This window comes from Convolutriloba macropyga, chromosome 10 (assembly GCF_964194025.1).
Source record: "Convolutriloba macropyga chromosome 10, txConMacr16.3, whole genome shotgun sequence".
NCBI lineage: Eukaryota > Metazoa > Xenacoelomorpha > Acoela > Convolutidae > Convolutriloba > Convolutriloba macropyga.
In genome coordinates this window covers 29,745,475-29,769,684 of record NC_134477.1, presented here as the reverse complement: position 1 = coordinate 29,769,684, position 24,210 = coordinate 29,745,475, and the positions used below count along the sequence as shown (strand labels likewise).

The window sequence follows — 24,210 nt, the reverse complement described above, 5'->3', positions numbered from 1 at the left end:
TTCACAAAAGAAACTTAAGTTTCTAAAACCCTGCATCTGAATGGAACTTTTTATCATTGAGCGTGGTTGGTAACAAATACTAACCACCTCTGGGCCTGTGATCGAAGTAGTCACTTTGTCCAACGTAGAAGCCGTAGAAGGATTTGAAGCCACGATAGGTTGGTGTGTAACTGAAAGATAGAAACATTGACGACTCCTGGAAAGAGTGCAATCGAAAGAAAATGTTGATTGAGTAATGAATGATTCAAGCTAACCCTAGACCACAGCGCCAAACATTAATGTCGGTATCTTTGGTTTTAAACATAAGAGAGCTCCGATATCTTCGGCGTCGTCGGTATCGTCGCTTTTGAACGCAACATAGATTCAGTATCGTTGTTTTTGGACGCAAAAAGAACTTTGGTGTGGTGGTTTTTGGACGCAAGATAGGTTTGATAAGTTTTAGAACATTTACATGAAATGTTTGGTATCTTCATTTTTGGAAGCAAGATTCGCTATGATCGGTATTTAAACGTAAGAAATTGTCAGTACGTCTGGTTTCAGACTTAAAAATTGTCAAATACAAAATTTTGAGTTTGGTGTGTGTAATGCAGTCAAACGTTTTGATAGCGTAGTTTTTGCCGGAATTTCAGATTTACTCCTTGGAGAACAATTCTGAAAGATCAGGTGAAATTTTTAAAAATACTTCTTTAGCTCTTTGACAAGGTTAGTTAAACTACTATAAGTTGTTTGGTTCGTTTGAATTTTAAAATGTAATATACTTGTTGAACATTGATTGATGTGATTATTATTCTATCAGGCGATCTTTTCTACAGATCATGAAGCTTACCTAAGATAATGGATATGGAAAATGCGGAAAAAAGTTCAGTGTAATTTTTGCACCGATACCGAACCTCGACGATACTGAACCTCCTTTACGTTTAAAAAACGACGACACCGAATTTTTATTATGTTAAATACCCAACAAAACGTCGATGCCGACGTAGAAATCATCAAAGCTAATATCGTCTTTGTCTAGAAAAAAAACAATGATACTGACGATATCTTAAGTTAAAAAAACCGACAGTTTCTCGACTAGGGAAGGGAGCCTGTATTTACTCGTTGGTTGAGGGCTCTAAGAGATCTGAAGGGACCAAAACAGATGGCAGATGGAAAATATTATTAAGTGTGTTGTGGTATCCGAACCCCTTAAAATTGTCCCTCACACTGGGAGTTAACACCTACTCAACAGTTTGTTCTTTAGAGTTGAATTCACCCTTCAAATCATAAAATTAAGTCTACTCAGCAGTTACTGCGAATCACATATGCAAAAAACTAGTTAAATTCATAGAGAACTGATTTTGAGAAAATGCCCTCTGAGTTTACCAATTTATTCCGTTGTTTGGAAAAAAGACTAAAATTTACGAAGTTTGCTGGCCAGACAAAACACCAGCCCTACGAACAATCCCATAGAAAAGCCAACAAGACCACCGTATTTGCTTTAACCGTTATTAAAAAGCAATTTAAATACTTTTATGAAGAATGGAACAACAATTTTTTTGCTCACATGCATTCTCTTCTCTATTTTATTGTTAGTGGAGAGACCAACGGCACAAAACAAATTTGTTTTGCCAGTAACAGGTATAATAATGCCAATTTGGCTTCAGCAATGCGAGGACAGTTTTTCATCGACGTTAAATTTTGAAAAAACCCCTTGGTAGACACAAAAGATATATACTTCAGTTGTGGCTGAGCATTTTTTCTTGAGCCCACCTAATTTTCAAAACAATGCATTAATTCTTAGTTAAATAAAATTTGTTAATAAAGCATGTGTGTGTGGAAAAATTTTTAGTGAGGTTGGTTTAAGAAATAACTTCAGAGCTAGCTCGCCCAAAAACTAGCATTGTTCATATTTTCCTAGTTAATATTGAAATAAAGCTTGATCAAAAGTGATTTTTCTATTCTCATTATTTTTAACAACTAACTGCAGATCACAGAAAATGTTCACATTATGCAATAATATTTATAAATTGAGCCAAAATTTTCATTTAAGTACGCTCCAAGAAAACTGATCTGTTTGATTTTTATAAAACTGTTGTAACACTGAATGAATAAACATCAGCATTTCAATGAAACTTAAAATGGTCTAACGAAAAAAATAGAAATTTGTCATCTAAAATTGGAGAGAATTTACAACAACTTTCAGTCCGGAATAAAATAATAATTTATAATTGAAAATTGATATGAAAAATAAACACAAATATATAGACAGGAAAATATGCTAACTATTTGTTGTGTAAGATAAATGTCGATTCAACTGTCGAAAATGTTACTCTTTTAGTTCCTTTATCTTGGAAACAACTAAACTTTTTTTCAACAATTTGAATAATAAATTTATACAAATTGACTGGGAAATCACTCGTTTAAAAAGAATATCAGTAAAAACTCTGAAGCTTTCCCTGAAGTATGAGGCAAAAGTTTTATCATTTGCTAGGCTCATTAGCCTTGGTAAGGTCTGAAAGCATTAAAAGCGAGAAAGCATTAAACTGTTGCTTAATACGATCTTTAGAAAAAAAATAAAACGAATTTCAGGATCAACCAAAAAATTTAATTTTTTGGGTTTGAATTTTCTCTAACAATGCGGTAACCAAGAAACTCTATTTGCTCTACTGATATTCTTTAAAACAAAACTTTGAATGAAGTAAAATAATTGGCTCTCCACTGTTGTGTTTTGGGACAATTGTGAAAAACTTATGTATTGGCAGTGTGGCGGAAAATTGTAGATCTGCGCTCATAGATAGGAGACTGTTGTTACCGCTGTACTGCTTTTGTGCTTCTATTCTATGCTTTGGTCAAAGCAAATCAAATGTGCTTAGCTAGCTACTCTTTCAAAGAACTTTCTCTAACTAACCTTGTGGATTGGGGCAAAATTTGCAAAAAAAGTATTCAAAATTGTTATTCAAGAAAATCACACGACAATTTTATTAAAAATAGTGCAATAAATGGTTTACCAGAATATTTCTGAAATTCAGGAAGAAATCCGGGTTTTCTGCTACGGTCTCTATTTTGTTTCTATTTCACTAAGCTAACATTTGATAAGAATGATTTGTCATCCTGCCTTTTGGTGACCGCGTACACTGATTATGAGACTCTTTTATTTTCTCCTTGATGATTACAGAGAACCCTTAAATTCTTCCTCCTAAAAATTTCCGAAAAGAATTTTTATTTGAAAGACATGTGGGCGTCGAGATGTTTGTAAAAATAGCATAAAGATATTTGTTCCAAACCCCACGTGCCTTTAAGTACTGGTCCAGAGTAAATGCAAATCCTCATCTTTACTGGACCCTAGACTGATTCATGTCACTTTTTTCACTTGTCAGTCTTTCGTTCAGTTCGATTTTACAATGTTCAGACTTGGGCCAAGTGCACAAATAAAGTTCTGCGGTTTGATCGAACCCACGATCTCCCTTTCCATAGCCGCTAGTTCTCCTTTCTATCCACCATGACTGGTGAAAGGTTGTCTCTGCGCCGTTAATATACGCTTGAAAGAAGCAAGTTTCGAGCGAAAAAGCGACCAAAACATAACACATGGGGGACTTGCATTTACAATTTCCCAGTACTGGTTTACACTCTGAGATTGGTACGGATTTTATTCAGGAAATTGCGAGGAAAGTAGGAAAGATTGCAGGACTCCGCCAGATGATATTGTCTTTCTTATCTTCTAGCCTATAAATTGATGATTAACATCTATAAACTAAAAAAAATTTACTTTTTATGGAAAAATCCGAGATGCCATTTTCCCGCTATGTGGCTCTCATATCCCAGATCCTTGAGGTACTCTGGTAGCAATTTGTAGTTGAGTGGAATGCCCAGTCTCTGAGAGTTCTTGATGACCCAATACTGTAAGCCAGTTCTCACAGGGTGCCGACCTGTCATCAGTGCAGCCCTGCAACGATTATACTTAAAATATCGCTGAAATGTTAATAATCCTATATATTAAATGCATGACAGTTTATAAGGCACCGTGTTTAACGAAAGGCGAAAATGCATGTTTAAGAGGCCTCTGAAGAGCATGTTTAAGAGCTATCGAAGAGCATGTTTAAGAGCTGTTGAGCAGCATGTTTAAGAGGGCAGATTGTGAGAGGTCAATGACCAAAAAAATGCTCTCGTAAAAGGTCAATGTCCGAAAAAGCGCATACTGCAAAAGATTCCTTGACCTAAATGCAAAAAGTCATTAACCTAAATGCAAAAAGAGTCAATGACCGATAATCCAGCTGCCAAAAGGTTTATGCGCCGCAAAAAAACAGGGATACAAAAGAAGTCATTCACCGAAAAATTTCAATTATAAATAGATCCAAAAAGAGGGTATTGCTATTTTTGGCCTTTCAATGATTTCTTTTTATTCTATTGACAATATGCTGGTTGCCAGCATACGAGGTTAAACTACTCTATTTAAATGCTCTCAGACGAATTTTGTAGCAATTATATTAGTCCTGTTGGTCTTTTTCATGCGATTTTTTCTTGACCGACTATTTTTTGACTCATTTGACTTTTTGTCCTCAAAAAACGGGATAAACAGGTAGCGCCCACCGGGCGTTAAGTTTCCTTAGAGTCTTTAACTTCTCCTGAACACAAATTGTTGCGATGCTTTAATTGGAACTTTCTACGCAAAATTTTTGTGTGATTGATATGATATTGTTGAACAATCTTCATTTGTTTTCGGTTTTGCTTGATCTTTTTCTCATGAGACTTTTTAAACTGAAGTTTGATTAACTGCATCATTTGTTGCCAGGTTTTTTCTAGATCAAATGAAGAGTTAGCCTGCGAAAAGAATTGATTCTATTTTTCTTTTGTACTCTCGAAGGAAGATCTTTTCTCTCTTTTTATCTTTCTTTTTGTGCTCCTTCTATCTCTCCTTTTTTTCATTTCTCTTCTTTTATTTATCATGTTCTCTTTGGATTAAGTTTTTTCTCTTTCTTTTCTCTCTTTCCTTTCTCTTTTTTTATCTTTTGTTCTGTCTTTCTGCTTTTCTGTTACTTTTCTCTCTTTCTCTTCTGACGTACTGTTCTGTCTTTTGTCTTTCTTTTTTGTCTGTTTTTTTTCTCTTTCGTTTTGATTTTTCGTTTATTCCTTTTCTTTGTCCTTTCTGTATTTTTTTCTCCTTTGCTTTTCTCTTTCTGTGCGCTTCTCTTTCGTTTGATTTTTTTTCCGTCTTCGTTCTGTTTCGTTTCTTCTCCCCTTTCTGTTTTTTTCTCGCCGTTTTCTCTTCCTGTTCTGTGTTTCTTTCTCTGTCTTTTTTCCGGTCTTTTTTTTGCCTTTCTTTTATCTCACTTTTTTTATTTTGTTCCTCTCTTTCGTTTTTGTCTTTCTCCTCACGTTTTTCCTCTCTCTCTCTCCTTTTCTCTCTTGCTTTTCTCTCCTTCCTTTCTGTATTTCTTTCCTGTCTTTCTTCTCTCGTTTGTATTGTTTTTTTCTTCTGCCTTCCTTTTTGCTCATTCCTATTTTCTCTTTCGTTACTGTCTTTATTTTTTTTTCTTTTCTCCTTTTAATAGCCGCACAGCTATAGCTGGGGCTATTTTTAGACTTCTCTCGGTTTTTATTTGGATGTCAGGATTTTTGTTACGACCATATGACGTCACAACCCCTTTCAATCTGCTTTTTGTTCATTTGTTCATACGATTTCTGAAATGCGTGCGTGACGTCATTTTTCGCTCTTAGTGGAGCGAGTGATTAATTTTTTGGTCACACTTGACTTATCCCACTCTCAAAAATGACTTCCTCATTTTGAACTTTTATTTACTTTAATTCAAAGAGATAAGGTCATATGGTCAAGGTCTCTCTTGCTTTCTTTCTTTTCTTTCTTACTTCTCTCTTTTGTCTCATTCTTTTCTGTCTTTCATTTCTCTCTTTCTTTTCTCTCCCTTTTCTGTCCATTCTCTTTTTTTCTTTACTGTCTCTCTTTTTTTTTCTTGCTTTTCTTTTTTTCCGTTTGTTTTTCCTTTCTTTCATTTGTTGTTTGTCTTTTCTCTTCGTCTTTTCTCTCTATTTTGTCTTTTTTCTGTCTTTTTTCTCTCCTTTTTGCTCTTGCTTTTCTCTCTTTCTTTTCAGTCTTTTTTCTCTTTTTTTCTGTCTCTATTTTGTCTTCTGTCTCTTTTCTCTTTTTCGTTTATTTCTTTTCACACTCCTTTGCTTTTCCTCTTTTTTTGTCTGTTTTGTCCTTCCATATCTCTTTTTACGCTCCTCAAACATGCAGCCTAACGTACGTATTAAATGTGTTACGCTACGCCACTATGTAGAAGTTCGCTATCTGTGCAAGTCGCTCCTTAAATATGCAAATTATCAAAGCCAAAAAATTGAACACAAAATTGCTGGTACTTGGGGGTAATATACCGAATCCAACACATCGGTAACGTAACGTAATACCTATGACTGTTGACCGAGTGGCATATGTTCCAGCCCGACGTGGTACGAGAAAAAATGAACTTTAAAACTTCTATTCTTTTAAATGATCTTGTTATGCTTTTGCGGGCCTGCTAGTTAATTTTTGGTTCCTGCGTAATCGCAGCGGAACAGCATTAGGCTACGGCGGCCTGTTCTCAGCTGCCCTTTTTCTTATTATTCCCCGCATTTCAGACTGTTCTTTTTATGAGCAGCATTGCTCTTTTTTTGGTGACTTTGCGTCTGAAACTTTCACGTGGTACCATTATTGCAGCCAACATTGGTCAGGCTGTGGTCAACCTGAAGCTATAGTTAAGTAAGAGCTCATCCTTACACAGACAGCTTCAAGGAGGCAGGGGATTGAACTCTCAATCATTGGAGTGTGAATCACACACCTTACCTCTCGGCTATCACGCCACAAATAATCAAAGTTTTCACTGTAAGCGTGAAAAAAATTCGACTTAGTTCCAGGATTACGTGGAGCCATTTTTATTGTAAATATAGTTAAAGTTAAAGCAGCCCGGGCCACGGTATTTTACACAGCATTTACACTCTTTTCTCAACTCTTAAACTCTTTGCAAAAAATGTAATTTAGGTTGGACTAAAAATTGAGTGATAAAAAAATTACACTCTTACCCAATTGCCATTTTAACCAAATTGAAAAGTCAAAAGCTAGAATCAGTGGGCTCAATGGTTAATGTACAAAGTGAAAGAAGCATGCCCGACAGAGGGAAGACGGGGGACCAATCGTCACTACCACATTCTACTTTTATTGTTTAAAATTACACTCTGATAATTCAAAGCTTAATTAAGCGGAGAAATAGGGGTGTAATTTGTACTCGTCTCCCCGTTTTTTGGGAAAATCCTTGGCCCGGAGTCTATAGTGCTAACTCATATTTTGAAGTCCACCATGCATATATTTAACCTTATCACTAAGACTTTGCAAAACGTTTTCTGTTGTCTGACAAAATAGAAGTTTCAAGTTGCAATAATTGCTCCATAAAAGTTTGAGCTCATCAGATCTTACACATTGAAACTTTTCTCATAGATTTTTGGTGTGATATCTGATTCTAAGATTTGGTATGACGCAATAAGTTTCATAAAATACTTGTTACAATTGCACAAAGCCAAAAAAGATTTAAGAAGTTCTTAAAAGTTACGCCGGAAAGTAAGGGCTAGTAATTTAGTAATTTAGTTATTCAGTTACTAATCAAAATATTCCAATTGCACAGTGATAATATTAAGTATAGCTTCGGAAATTTAGTTTAAGCCACCAATAGATTCTATATAATCGATTGTAGTGCTAACCCTGAGCAAGAAAGTATTTCATAATAAATACTGGCCACAGACTGAATTTTTAGCTTTTTAAAATGTCTGATTTTCGTGAAAAAAAATGCAATGACTCGTCAACTATTTCCGGTGCCACTCATTAATATTTTTTGTGCACAACAAGTGTCGTTTAAAATATGACATGATTGAACTGTATAAGCTCTGATAAAATCTTGTGCAATCAATTTTTTGTCCGTATCTCCAAAAATGACAAAAAACCCTGAATCATTGAAGTTGAAAAACTGGAAAAACTGGTGTCAAAATTGGGAACTGATATTTCAGCAAAATCGTATTAAATTTCGCAACGTCAATCAACAGTTCAATATTGAGAAACAATTCCTTGCCTACTTGGAGAACACACAGTCATCGTGTAGTAATTGTTCAGAATGATCCCATCATTTGCCAGGGAATCCAGAAATGGTGTCTGGACCTGCCGACTGCCATGGAACCCAACATCGTTCCAGCCCAGGTCATCGGCTAGGATAAATATTACGTTGGGCCTGTTCTCTACAGAGTTTGAAAAACCGTGGCCACACAAAGCGATGAATAGCAGGAGTGTTGCTCGGAGTCCTAGCATATCATTCGAAATTTGTACACGCATAGATCAGCTGCTCAAGGCTGAGATTAAAAGCAGTAAATGAAGTTCTGCTAGCTTTGATATAAGATTAAGAATCGATTCATATTTGTGTTGCAGTTTATAATCTATCTAATCATTATAATGTCGAATATATTTTCACGGGTCTCTGTGATCACGTATAGTCTTTGTTCATCTGCGGGATGTTCATCCTGGTTTGGAATCATTTCAGTCGATTATATTTCATTCAACATCAATGCCGTGAAACAATTTCCATCAAAATCGAAGTGAAGTTTCTGAGCAACATAGCATTACTTCTCATGTCAGAGGAAAGTCGGAATCAATTTGCAGAATTAATGACATTGAGGCCTGCAGAGGCTACCAGATGCAACAGTGGATACAATAGCAAATAAGAAAATCAATCTTCTGAAAACCGGGTCGAGAAAAAATAGGAAAATTATGTAAGATAAGCGGTGAAAACTTGGTTTTTTCACCGCAAATTTCGTACATAATTTTGCGGTGAATGCGGTGAAATTATGGAAGTTCACCGCTAGAGTAAGCGGTGAACTTACAAAAATTCACCACATTTCACAGCTTACAACAAGTTACCTTCCTTGCTCCTTCGAACCTCTCACCTCCTGCATGTCACCCACTTCTTCCTCCACTGCGCCACTTCTCACTACAATTGCGCATAATTGTTTTGAATATAAGCCAAATTCACTCTCCTTTATGTAAAACATACGCGTTGAACTTTTGTAAGATAAGCGGTGAAATTACAAAATTTAGCGGTGAAATATGGTGAATGCGGTGAAATTATGTAAGATAACCGCTTACTCTAGTGGTGAAATTACATAAATTCACCGCTTAAAAAAATTCAAAAAGATGTATGAATTTTTCTGGGGAAATTTTCCATGCGTCTTTTAATAAATGTATTGGTGAACAAAAAACAATTCGAAGCGTTTTCTGGGCGGTGAATTTATGTTATTTCACCACTAAGTTAAGCGGTGAATTTATGTAATTTCACCGCATTCACTGTTGTTTCCACACAATTTTAACACTCCAAGCGGTTAGTTTATGTAAGTTCACCACTATGTTAAGCGGTGAATTTATGTAATTTCATCGCATTCACCGCTTATCTTACATATTTTGAACTTTTTTTCAAAGCCGTGAATTTATGTAATTTCACCGCTAAATTCAGTGGTGAAATTATGTAATTTTAGCACTACCAGGCGATAAAGGTTTTCTCACAAATTCACCGCCTAATTTTTGTAACTTCACCGCATTCACCGCTTATCCTACAAAATTTTCCACATTCAAAGCTTATCTTACATATTTTTGCGTTGAATAGCGGTGACACCTCGACCCGGGAAGTAGTAGTTTCGAAGAACCATTTTCTTAAATTTAACTGAGGTTTAAAAATACCTAAAAGTGCCGAAAATGTTTTCTCTTTTTTGTAAATAATTTTCCGAGGTTCAGAAAGAATTTTTGTGTCTTATGTAAGTAAATTTTGTTGGCGAAATTTCCTAACTATTCTGTTTTCTAGACCTTTGTTATATGTAAGCAAATAAAAAAAGGGATTTTCACAGAAATTGGCACCTAACTATCCGGAGATTGGCGGCAGAGCAAATCAGCGCTGAACAAGTCTACAGATGTTCTGTTTTTTTTAAAACGTCCACTACTCTGTTCATGTCATATTTCACATTGGCCAGTCTTGATTTTTGAGCGAAAATTACTTCATGAAAAATAAAATGTTCAACTTAATTCCCACAAACAAGGTTTGCTTTATATGCGTTTCGAACTTCTGCGTGGGTACAAGTGACATTAAATTTGTGTATCAAGTCGTAACCATTAAGCTAAATGAGCTTTGTGGGAATTGCCTACAAAACAGCTTAAATACAAATAGTATGTATACTGCTATTGTAATTACCAGTTATGAGCTACAAAAGAATGACTTTACCCTGACCAGACTTCATTTTGGGGTGTGAGAAATATTCAGAGTATACAGGATAAGTTTAGCCTGGGCGTACACCATGACCTCAATATAATCATAATGAAGGAAAACAGCACAAAAAATAACTTAAAATGTTCTGAAGACACAACGCTTCAGAATTGAACTAAAACTAAAATTGAAAGTTGAAATGTGCTGTTCAGCGCTGGAAAACTCTGAGACTCAAGACCGGGATAGAAAATCTTCCAAACAACAGTGTGCCAAATATAACACAAATTTTGCACGAAGAACGGGAAAAAACTATTTTGACGGTTTTACAAAAAGTTCTTCTAGTCCATAGGCTACAAAAATTGTCTCGCTATTCGGTTTTATACTTGAAAGTCAGTGCGACATTTATATGAATAGAGACTCTCGAGAGAAGTTAAAACATAAATGTTGACCCGCCTGCAAGTATTGAAAAATAGTTTTCAATCAGACGTCATATCTTTTTTAACCTTTCAAAAGTAGAGGAACAGGAAATCTACAATATGACAGGAACGTGGCAAACAAAAATAATGAAAAGCAAAACTGTTTCGTCCAAGAACCGATAATTGATTTGTCACAACTGAGCTGACATCTTTCATGATGCACATGTGTGATTTTTTTTTTGAAAATTTGAAAGAAGGTTTTGCAAAAAATAACTTCGGGAAAAACTTGCGGATTTCAAATACTCTGTTCATGTCACAACCTACACTTGACAGTCTAATCTGTTTTAAATTTGGCTTCATGAAAAACAATATGTTCAGCTTAACTCCGGTCAGCGAATTTTGCTTTATATGGGATTCGCACTTCCGCGTGGGCACTTGTTACACTTAATTTGGTAGCAAGTTGTAACCACTAAGCTAAATGGGTTTTGTGGTAATTGCCTATTAAGTAGCTTATGTATAAATAGTGTGTATAGTACTATAGTAGTTGCTAGTTATTGGCTACCAAGAATGACATTTTTCTTCTCGGACTAAATTTTTGGTTTTGAAAATTTTCAGACTACACAGTATATATTTGGCATTTCCAAACACTATGACCTCAAAATAGTCATAAAGTAGAAAAACTGCACAAAAAGAAACGTGAAATATTCTAAAAGTGTGCTGGTTTAGAATTAATTTAAGTGTTTACCCTTAATTTGTTCTGGTTAGGCGCTGAAATGCTTTGAGAGTCCAAACTGGGTACCACTTTCATAAACATGTGAAAACTTTGAAGCTAAAAAATTGTGGCAATACAATCAACCATTCATCAGTTCAGTTCAAAGGCTTTGTATTCAACTTCTGCGAAAATCACTTACAATTATCTAACTCAAAAGTCTGCTGAGAAATTCAAATTATATAATGCTTTACACTCCTAAATTTTCCTCAAGTGAGATCACTTAAAAAATGATGTATCAACACACAATTTTTAAAATAAAATGTGGCACACGAGAAAAGTGCAATTAACACAATATAAAAGAGATTTCCTGTAACTTCTCATATAAAAGCACACAAATTTTCATTTGAGCCCACAGGACATTTCAGAGATTTGTTAGACATTAATTATTGTAATCTCATAGTGGGCTATTTCGAATAAATCATGTGCGTTTACATAAGATGTTATTCGAAATTTTTTGTGGATCACGTGAAAACTCGTGCAGGCCAACCCGAGAGATTTGTTTGATTTTTAACAAAAAATCATATCAAACGCATTTTTCTACATGAAAAATTGAATGTATCACAGTATGCAAGATACATTTAGTCTGGGCGAACACCAAGACCTCAATATTATCATACCGAAGGAATATAGCACATTAAAAGAATTAAAATTTTCTGAAGATACAATGTTTCGGAACTGAATTATATTTTTTGTCTTGAAAAGTGGTGGTTCAGCGCTGATAAAATTTGAGACACAAAAATAATGAAAAGCAAACTTGTTTCGTCCAAGAGCCGACAATTGATTTGTCACAACAGAGCTGACATCTTTTATGATGAACAAGTGTAGTTTATTTTTGAAAATTTGAAAGAAGTTTTTGCAAAAAATAACTTCGGGAAAAACTTGCGGATGTCCAATACTCTGTTCATGTCACAACCTACACTTGACAGTCTAATCTGTTGTAAATTTGGCTTCATGAAAATTAATATGTTCAGCTTAACTCCCGCCAGCAAAGTTTGCTTTATATGGGGTTCGCACTTCCGCGTGGGCACTTGTTACACTTAATTTTGAAGCAAGTCGTAACCACTAAGCTAAATGGGCTTTATGGCAATTGCCTATTAAGTAGCTGATGTATAAATAGTGTGTATAGTACTATTGTAGTTGCTAGTTATTGGCTACCAAGAATGACATTTTTCTTCTCGGACTAAATTTTGGGTTTTGAATATTTTCAGACTACACAGAATAATTTTGGCATTTCCAAACTCTATGACCTCAAAATATTCATAAAGAAGAAAAACTGCACAAAAAGAAACGTAAAATATTCTGAAAGAAACATAAAAGAGATTTCCTGTAACTTCTCATATAAAAGCACGCAAGTTTTCATGTGAGCCCACACGACATTTCAGAGATTTGTTGCACATAAATTATTGTAATCTCAAAGTGGGCTCACTCGAATAAATCAGGTGCATTTACATGAGAAGTTATCCGAAAATTTGTGTGGATCACGTGAAAACTCGTGAAGGCCAACCCGAGAAATTTGTTTGATTTTTAACAAAAAATCATATCAAACGCACTTTTCTACATGAAAAAATTTATGTATCAGAGTATACAAGATACGTTTAGTCTGGGCGAACACTAAGACCTCAATATTATCATACCGAAGAAATACAGCACATTAAAAGAATTAAAATTTTCTTAAGATACAATGTTTCGGAACTGAATTATAATTTTTCTCTTGAAAAGTGCTGGTTCAGCGCTGATAAGCTCTGAGACACAAAAATAATGAAAAACAAACTTGTTTCGTCCGAGAACCGACAATTGATTTGTCACAACAGAGCTGACATCTTTTTTGATGCACATGTGTATTTTATTTTTGAAAATTTGAAAGAAGCTTTTGCAAAAAGCAACTTCGGGAAAAACTTGCGGATGTCCAATACTCTGTTCATGTCACAACCTACACTTGACAGTCTAATCTGTTGTAAATTTGGCTTCATGAAAAATAATATGTTCAGCTTAACTCCCGCCAGCAAAGATCGCTTTATATGGGGTTCGCACTTCCGCGTGGGCACTTGTTACACATAATTTTGAAGCAAGTCGTAACCACTAAGCTTAATGGGCTTTGTGGCAATTGCCTATTAAGTAGCTGATGTATAAATAGTGTGTATAGTACTATAGTAGTTGCTAGTTATTGGCTACCAAGAATGACATTTTTCTTCTCGGACTTAAATTTCGGTTTTGAATATTTTCAGACTACACAGAATAAATTTGGCATTTCCAAACTCTATGACCTCAAAATATTCATAAAGAAGAAAAACTGCACAAAAAGAAACGTAAAATATTCTGAAAGTGTGCTGGTTCAGAATTAATTTAAGTGTTTACCCTTGAATTGTGCTGGTTAGGCGCTGAAATGCTTTGAACGTCCAAACTGGTTACCACTTTCATAAACATGTGAAATCTTTGAAGCTAAAAAATTGTGACAATACAATCAACCATTCATCAATTCATTTCAAAGGCTGTGTATTCAACGTCTGCGAAAATCACTTACAATTATCTAACTCAAAAGTCTGCTGAGAAATTCAAAATATATATTGCTTTACACTCTTAAATTTTCCTCATGTGAGATCACTTAAGAAATGATGTATCAACAGACAATTTTTGAAATAAAACGTGGCACACGAGAAAAGTGCAATTAACACAGTATAAAAGAGATTTCCCGTAACTTCTCATATAAAAGCACACAAGTTTTCATGTGAGCCCACACGACATTTCAGAGATTTGTTGCACATAAATTATTGTAATCTCATAGTGGGCTCACTCGAATAAATCACGTGCATTTACATGAGAAGTTATCCGAAAATTTGTGTGGATCACGTGAAAACTCGTGAAGGCCAACCCGAGAAATTTGTTTGATTTTTAACAAAAAATCATATCAAACGCACTTTTCTACATGAAAAAAATTATGTATCAGAGTATACAAGATACGTTTAGTCTGGGCGAACACTAAGACCTCAATATTATCACACCGAAGAAGTACAGCATATTAAAAGAATTAAAATTTTCTTAAGATACAATGTTTCGGAACTGAATTATAATTTTTCTCTTGAAAAGTGCTGGTTCAGCGCTGATAAGCTCTGAGACACAAAAATAATGAAAAGCAAACTTGTTTCGTCCAAGAACCGATAATTGATTTGTCACAACAGAGCTGACATCTTTTTTGATGCACATGTGTAGTTTATTTTTGAAAATTTGAAAGAAGCTTTTGCAATCAATAACTTCGGGAAAAACTTGCGGATGTCCAATACTCTGTTCATGTCACAAACTACACTTGACAGTCTAATCTGTTGTAAATTTGGCTTCATGAAAAATAATATGTTCAGCTTAACTCACGCCAGCAAAATTTGCTTTATATGGGATTCGCACTTCCGCGTGGGCACTTGTTACACTTAATTTTGTAGCAAGTCGTAACCACTAAGCTAAATGGGCTTTGTGGTAATTGCCTATTAAGTAGCTGATGTATAAATAGTTTGTATAGTACTATAGTAGTTGCTAGTTACTGGCTACTAAGAATGACATTTTTCTTCTCGGACTAAATTTTGGGTTTTGAATATTTTCAGGCTACACCGAATAAATTTGGCATTTCCAAACTCTATGACCTCAAAATAGTCATAAAGAAGAAAAACTGCACAAAAAGAAACGTGAAATATTCTAAAAGTGTGCTGGTTTAGAATTAATTTAAGTGTTTACCCTTAATTTGTTCTGGTTAGGCGCTGAAATGCTTTGAGAGTCCAAACTGGGTCCCACTTTCATAAACATGTGAAAACTTTGAAGCTAAAAAATTGTGACAGTACAATCAACCGGTTATCAATTCAGTTGAAAGGCTGTGTATTCAACGTCTGAGAAAACCACTTACAATTATCCAACTCAAAAGTCTGCTTAGAAATTCAAAAAATATATAGCTTTACACTCTTAAATTTTCCTCATGTGAGATCATTCAAAAATGATGTATCAACACACAATTTTCGAAATAAAACGTGGCACACGAGAAAAGTGCAATTAACACAACATAAAAGAGATTTCCTGTAACTTCTCATATAAAAGCACGCAAGCTTTCATCTGAGCCCACAGGACATTTCAGAGATTTGTTACACATAAATTATTGTAATCTCATAGTGGGCTCACTCGAATAAATCATGTGCATTTACATGAGAAATTATCCGAAAATTTTTGTGGATCACGTGAAAACTCGTGAAGGCCAACCCGAGAGATTTGTGTGATTTTTAACAAAAAATCATATCAAACGCACTTTTCTACATGAAAAATTGTATGTATCAGAGTATACAAGATACGTTTAGTCTGGTCGAACTCATATCGAAGAAATACAGCACATTAAAAGAATTGAAATGTTCTGAAGATACAATGATTCAGAACTGAATTCTAATTTCTCTTGAAAAGTGCTTGTTCAGCGCTGATAAGCTCTGAGACTCAAAACCGGGACAGAAAATTTTCCAGACAAATGTGTGCCAAATATAACACAATTTTGCACGAAGAATAACAAAACACAATTTTGACAGTTTTGAAAAAGTTCTTCTAGTCCATAGGCTACCTAAACTGTGATGATGACTCTCGTTGTTCGGTTTTATACTTGAAAGTCAATAAGACATTTATATGAATAGAGATTCTCGAGAGCATTCAACACACCAATGTTGAATCGTGTGCAAGTTTGGAAAAATAGTATTCAATCAGTCCTCATATCTTTTTTAACCGCTCAGAAGTGTAGAGAAACAGAAAAATTACAAAATGACAAGAACAGGATAAGTTTAGCCTGAGCGTACACCATGACCTCAATATAATCATAATGAAGGAAAACAGCACATAAAATAACTTAAAATGTTCTGAAAACACATGGTTTCAGAACCGAACTAAAACTAAAATTTTTCTCTTGAAATGTGCTGTTCAGCGCTGGAAAACTCTGAGACTCAAGACCGGGATAAAAAATCTACCAAACAACAGTTTGCCAAATATAACACAAATTTTGCACGAAGAACGGGAAAACACTATTTTGACGGTTTTACAAAAAAATTCTTCTAGTCCATAGGCTACAAAAACTGTCATGGTAACCCTCGCTATTCGGTTTCATACTTGAAAGTCAGTGCGACATATATATGAGTAGAGACTCTCGAGGGAAGTTAAAACACAAATGTTGACCCGCCTGCAAGTATTGAAAAAAAGTTTTCAATCAGACGTCATATTTTTTAACCTTTCAAAAGTAGAGGAACAGGAAAAATACAATATGACAGGGACGTGGCAAACCAAAATAGTGAAAAACAAACTTGTTTCCTCCAAGAACCGATATAAGATTTATCACAACTGAGCTGACATCTTTCATGATGCACATGTGTAATTTATTTTTGAAAGTTTGAAAGAAGTTTTTGCAAAAAATATCTTCGGGAAAAAACTTGCGGATGTCCAATACTCTGTTCATGTCACAACCTACACTTGACAGTCTAATCTGTTGTAAATTTGGCTTCATGAAAAATAATATGTTCAGCTTAACTCCCGCCAGCAAAGATTGCTTTATATGGGGTTCGCACTTCCACGTGGGCACTTGTTACACTTAATTTTGAAGCAAGTCGTAACCACTAAGCTAAATGGGCTTTGTGGCAATTGCCTATTAAGTAGCTGATGTATAAATAGTGTGTATAGTACAATAGTAGTTGCTAGTTATTGGCTACCAAGAATGACATTTTTCTTCTCGGACTAAATTTTGGGTTTTGAATATTTTCAGACTACACCGAATAAATTTGGCTTTTCCAAACTCTATGACCTCTAAATATTCATAATGAAGAAAAACTGCACAAAAAGAAACGTAAAATATTCTGAAAGTGTGCTGGTTCAGAATTAATTTTAGTGTTTACCCTTGAATTGTGCTGGTTAGGCGCTGAAATGCTTTGAGCGTCCAAACTGGGTCCCACTTTCATAAACAGGTGAAAACTTTGAAGCTGAAAAATTGTGACAATACAATCAAACGTTCATCAATTCAGTTCAAAGGCTGTGTATTCAACGTCTGCGAAAACCACTTACAATTATCTAACTCAAAAGTCTGCTTATAAATTCAAAAAATATACTGCTTTACACTCTTAAATTTTCCTCATGTGAGATCATTTAAAAATGATGTATCAACACACAGTTTTCGAAATAAAACGTGGCACACGAGAAAAGTGCAATTAACACAATATAAAAGAGATTTCCTGTAACTTCTCATATAAAAGCACGCAAGTTTTCATGTGAGCCCACAGGACATTTCAGAGATTTGTCACACATAAATAATTGTAATCTCATAGTGGGCTCACTCAAATAAATCATGTGCATTTACATGAGAAGTTATCCGAAAATTTTTGTGGATCACGTGAAAACTTGTGAATGCCAACCCAAGAAATTTGTGTGATTTTTAACAAAAAATCATATCAAACGCACTTTTCTACTTGAAAAATTGTATGTATCAGAGTATGCAAAATACGCTTAGTCTGGTCGAAATCATACCGAAGAAATACAGCACATTAAAAAAATTAAAATTTTCTGAAGATACAATGTTTCGGAACTGAATTCTAATTCTTCTCTTGAAAAGTGCTGGTTCAGCGCTGATAAGCTTTGAGACTCAAAACCGGGACAAAAAATTTTCCAAACAAAAGTGTGCCAATTATAACACAATTTTGCACGAAGAATAACAAAACACAAATTTGACAGTTTTGCAAAACTTCTTCTAGTCCATAGGCTACCTAAACTGTGATGATGACTCTCGTTGTTCGGTTTTATACTTGAAAGTCAATAAGACATTTATATGAATAGAGATTCTCGAGAGAATTCAAAACACCAATGTTGACTCGCGTGCAAGTTTGGAAAAATAGTATTCAATCAGTCCTCATATCTTTTTTAACCGTTCAGAATTAAAGAGGAACAGAAAAATTACAAAATGACAAGAACAGGATAAGTTTAGCCTGGGCGTACACCATGACCTCAATATAATCATAATGAAGGAAAACAGCACATAAAATAACTTAAAATGTTCTGAAGACACAACGTTTCAGAACCAAACTAAAACTAAATTTTTTTTCTTTAAATGTGCTGTTCAGCGCTGGAAAACTCTGAGACTCAAGACCGGGATAAAAAATCTTCCAAACAACAGTGTGCCAAATATAACACAAATTTTGCACGAAGAACGGGAAAACACTATTTTGACGGTTTTACAAAAAAATTCTTCTAGTCCATAGGCTACAAAAACTGTCATGATGACCCTCGCTATTCGGTTTTATACTTGAAAGTCAGTGCGACATTTATATGAATAGAGACTCTTGAGGGAAGTTAAAACACGAATGTTGACCCGCCTGCAAGTATTGAAAAATAGTTTTCAATCAGACGTCATATCTTTTTTGACCTTTCAAAAGTAGAGGAACAGGAAAAGTACAATATGACAGGGACGTGGCAAACAGAAATAATGAAAAACAAACTTGTTTCCTCCAAGAACCGATAAATGATTTGTCACAACTGAGCTGAAATCTTTCATGATGCACAAGTGTAATTTATTTTTGAAAGTTTGAAAGTATAGTTTTTGCAAAAAATAAGTTCGGGAAAAACTTGCGGATGTCCAATACTCTGTTCATGTCACAACTTACACTTGACAGTCTTATCTGTTGTAAATTTGGCTTCATGAAAAATAATATGTTCAGCTTAACTCCCGCCAGCAAAATTTGCTTTATATGGGATTCGCACTTCCGCGTGGGTACCTGTTACACTTATATTGGTAGCAAGTCGTAACCACTAAGCTAAATGGGCTTTGTGGTAATTGCCTATTAAGTAGCTTTTGTATAAAAAGTGTGTATAGTACTATAGTAGTTGCTAGTTATTGGCTGACAAGAATGACACTTTTCTTCTTGGACTAAATTTGGGTTTTTGAATATTTTCAGACTACACAGAATAATTTTGGCATTTTCAAACTCTATGGCCTCAAAATATTCATAATTAAAAAAAAACTGCACTAAAAGAAACGAAAAATATTCTGAAAGTGTGCTGGTTCAGAGATAATTTGAGTGTTCACCCTTGAAATGTGCTGGTTAGGCGCTGAAATGCATTGAGCTTCCAAACTGGGTACCACTTTCAAAAATATGTGAAAAGTTTGAAGATAAAAAATTGTGACAATACAGTCAAAATCATCAATTCAGTTCAAAGGCTGTGTATTCAACGTCTGCGAAAACCACTTAAAATTATCTAACTCAAAAGTCTGCTTAGAAATTCAAAAAAATATCGCTTTACACTCTTAAATTTCCTCATGTGAGATCACTTAAAAAAGGTGTATCAACACACAATTTTTGAAATAAAACGTGGCACACGAGAAAAAGGCAATTAACGCAATATAAAAGAGATTTCCTGTAACTTCTCATATAAAAGCACACAAGTTTTCATGTGAGCCTACAGGGCATTTCAGAGATTTGTTACACATAAATTATTGTAATCTCATAGTGGGCTCACTCGAATAAATCATGTGCATATACATGAGAAAGTATCCGAAAATTTTTGTGGATCACGTGAAGGCCAAACCGAGAGATTTGTGTGATTTTTAACAAAAAATCATATCAAACGCGCTTTTCTACAAGAAAAATTGTATGTATCAGAGTATACAAGATATGTTTAGTCTGGTCGAAATCATACCGAAGAAATACAGCACATTAAAAGAATTAAAATGTTCTGAAGATACAATGTTTCGGAACTGAATTCTAATTTTTCTCTTGAAAAGTGCTGGTTCAGCGCTGATAAGCTCTGAGACTCAAAACCGGGACAGAAAATTTTCCAAACAAAAGTTTGCCAAATATAACACAATTTTGCACGAAGAATAACAAAAGACAAATTTGACAGTTTTGCAAATTTCTTCTAGTCCATAGGCTACCTAAACTGTGATGATGACTCTCGTTGTTTGGTTTTATGCTTGAAAGTCAATAAGAAATTTATATGAATAGAGACTCTCGAGAGAATTCAAAACACCAATGTTGACTCGCGTGCAAGCTTGAAAAATTAGTATTCAATCAGTCCTCATATCTTTTTTAGCCATTCAGAAGTGTAGAGGAACAGAAAAATTACAAAAATGACAAGAACAGGATAAGTTTAGCCTGGGCGTACACCATGACCTCAATATAATCATAATGAAGGAAAACAGCACATAAAATAACTTAAAATGTTCTGAAGACACAACGTTTCAGAACCGAACTAAAACTAAAATTTTTCTCTTGAAATGTGCTGTTCGGCGCTGGAAAACTCTGAGACTCAAGACCGGGATAAAAAATCTTCCAAACAACAGTGTGCCAAAAACATGTTCATGTCACAACCTACACTTGACAGTCTAATCTGTTGTAAATTCGGCGTCATGAAAAATAAAATGTTCAGCTTAACTCGCGCCAGCAAAATTTGTTTTCATATGGGATTCGCATTTCCGCGTGGGTACTTGTTGCACATAATTTGGTAGCAAGTCGTAACCACAAAGCTAAATGGGCTTTGTGGTAATTGCCTATTACGTAGCTGATGTATAAATAGTGTGTATAGTACTATAGTAGTTGCTAGTTATTGGCTACCAAGAATGACATTTTTCTTCTCGGACTAAATTTTGGGTTTTGAATATTTTCAGACTACACAGAATAATTTTGGCATTTCCAAACTCTATGACCTCAAAATATTCATAAAGAAGAAAAACTGCACAAAAAGAAACGTAAAATATTCTGAAAGTGTGCTGGTTCAGAATTAATTTAAGTGTTTACCCTTGAATTGTGCTGGTTAGGCGCTGAAGTGCTTTGAGCGTCCAAACTGGGTCCCACTTTCATAAACATGTTGAAACTTTGAAGCTAAAAAATTGTGACAGTACAATCAACCGTTCATCAATTCAGTTCAAAGGCTGTGTATTCAACGTCTGCGAAAACCACTTACAATTATCTAACTCAAAAGTCTGCTGAGAAATTCAGAATATATATTGCTTTACACTCTTAAATGCTCCTCATTTGAGATCACTTAAAAATGATATATCAACTCACAATTTTTGAAATAAAACGTGGCACACGAGAAAAATGCAATTAACACAAAATAAAAGAAATTTCCTGTAACTTCTCATATAAAACCACACAAGTTTTCATGTGAGCCCACAGGGCATTTCAAAGATTTGTTACACATAAATTATTGTAATCCCATAGTGGGCTCACTCGAATAAATCATGTGCATTTACATGAGAAGTTATCCGAACATTTTTGTGGATCACGTGAAAACTCGTGAAGGCCAACCCGAGAGATTTGTGTGATTTTTAACAAAAAATCATATCAAACGCACTTTTCTACATGAAAAATTGTATGTATCAGAGTATACAAGATACGTTTAGTCTGGTCGAACTCATATCGAAGAAATACAGCACATTAAAAGAATTGAAATGTTCTGAAGATACAATGATTCGGAACTGAATTATAATTTTTCTCTTGCAAAATGCTGGTTCAGCGCTGATAAGCTCTGAGACTCAAAAATAATGAAAAGCAAACTTGTTTTGTCCAAGAACCGATAATTGATTTGTCACAACAGAGCTGACATCTTTTATGATGCACTTGTGTAATTTTTTTTGAAAATTTGAAAGAAGTTTTTGCAAAAAATAACTTCGGGAAAAACTTGCGGATGTCCAATACTCTGTTCATGTCACAACCTACACTTGACAGTCTGATCTGTTGTAAACTTGGCTTCATGAAAAACAATATGTTCAGCTTAACTCCCGCCAGCAAAAATTGCTTTATATGGGATTCGCACTTCCGCGTGGGTACTTGTTACACTTAATTTGGTTGCAAGTCGTAACCACTAAGCTAAATGGGCTGTGTGGTAATTGCCTATTAAGTAGCTGATGTATAAATAGTGTGTATAGTACTATTGTAGTTGCTAGTTAATGGCTACCAAGAATGACATTTTTCTTCTCGGACTAAATTTTGGGTTTTGAATATTTTCAGACTACACAGAATAAATTTGGCATTTCCAAACTCTATGACCTCAAAATATTCATAATGAAGAAAAACTGCACAAAAAGAAACGTAAAATATTCTGAAAGTGTGCTGGTTCAGAATTAATTTAAGTGTTTACCCTTGAATTGTGCTGGTTAGGCGCTGAAATGCTTTGAACGTCCAAACTGGTTACCACTTTCATAAACATGTGAAATCTTTGAAACTAAAAAATTGTGACAATACAATTAACCATTCATCAATTTAGTTCAAAGGCTGTGTATTCAACGTCTGCGAAAACCACTTACAATTATCTAACTCAAAAGTCTGCTTCGAAATTCAAAAAAAATATTGCTTTACACTCTTAAATTTTCCTCATGTGAGATCACTTAAAAAATGATGTATCAACACACAATTTTTGAAATAAAACGTGGCACACGAGAAAAGTGCAATTCACACAATATAAAAGAGTTTTCCTGTAACTTCTCATATAAAAGCACACAAGTTTTTATGTGAGCCCACAGGGCGTTTCAGAGATTTGTTACACATAAATTATTGTAATCTCATAGTGGGCTCACTCGAATAAATCATGTGCATTTACATGAGAAGTTATCCGAAAATTTTTGTGGATCAAGTGAAAACTCGTGAAGGCCAAGCCGAGAGATTTGTTTGATTTTTAACAAAAAATCATATCAAACGCACTTTTCTACATGAAAAATTGTTTGTATCAGAGTATACAAGATGCGTTTAGTCTGGGCGAACTCATACCGAAGAAATACAGCACATTAAAAGAATTAAAATGTTCTGAAGATACAATGTTTCGGAACTGAATTCTAATTCTTCTCTTGAAAAGTGCTGGTTCAGCGCTGATAAGCTCTGAGACTCAAAACCGGGACAGAAAATTTTCCAAACAAAAGTTTGCCAAATATAACACAATTTTGCACGAAGAATAACAAAAGACAAATTTGACAGTTTTGCAAATTTCTTCTAGTCCATAGGCTACCTAAACTGTGATGATGACTCTCGTTGTTCGGTTTTATACTTGAAAGTCAACACGACATTTTTATGAATAGAGACTCTCGAGAGAATTCAAAACACCAATGTTGACTCGCGTGCAAGTTTGGAAAAATAGTATTCAATCAGTCCTCATATCTTTTTTAAACGTTCAAATGTGTAGAGGAACAGAAAAATTACAAAATGACAAGAAAGTGGAAAACAAAAATAATGAAAAGCAAATTTTTTTCGCACAAGATTCCATACGTGATTTGTCACAACGGAGCAGACATATTTAATGATGCGCATGTTTAATTTTTTTGTTAATTTGAAAGCATTTTTGAAAAAAAATAACATACGGAAAAATTTTGGGGATTTCTATTATTCCGTTGATATCACAGCCTACACTTGGCAGTCTGATCTGTTAGTATATTTTACTTCACGAGAAATAATATGTTCAGCTTAACTCACGCCAGAAAGTTTTCTTTATGTGGGAGTCGCACTTCCGCGTGGGTATTTGCTACATTGAGTTTGTGTAGCAAGTCGTAACTACTCAGCTAAATGGGCTTTGTGGTATTTGTCCACAAACTAGCTTATGTATCAATTGCCAGTTATTGGCTACAAAGTATGACATTTTTCTTCTCAGACTTTATTTTGGGTTTGTTTTGAATGTTTTCAGACTACACAGAATAATTGTAGCATATGAAAACTCTATGACCTCAAAATATTCATAATGAAGAAACACTGCACATAAAGAAACTTAAAATATTCTTTAAGTGTATTGTTTCAGAACT

At 34.6% G+C, this 24,210-nt stretch overlaps 1 protein-coding gene and 1 pseudogene across 1 annotated transcript in view; one reads left to right on the top strand and one right to left on the bottom strand.

Moving 5' to 3' along the window:
• The window catches only part of LOC142348423 (arylsulfatase B-like), a 30,339-nt pseudogene extending 21,900 nt beyond the window's left edge, over positions 1-8,439 (bottom strand).
• LOC142348425 (GTP-binding protein 1-like) overlaps positions 1-24,210 on the top strand; it is a 447,324-nt gene that overhangs the window by 117,589 nt on the left and 305,525 nt on the right. The window lies entirely within an intron of this gene.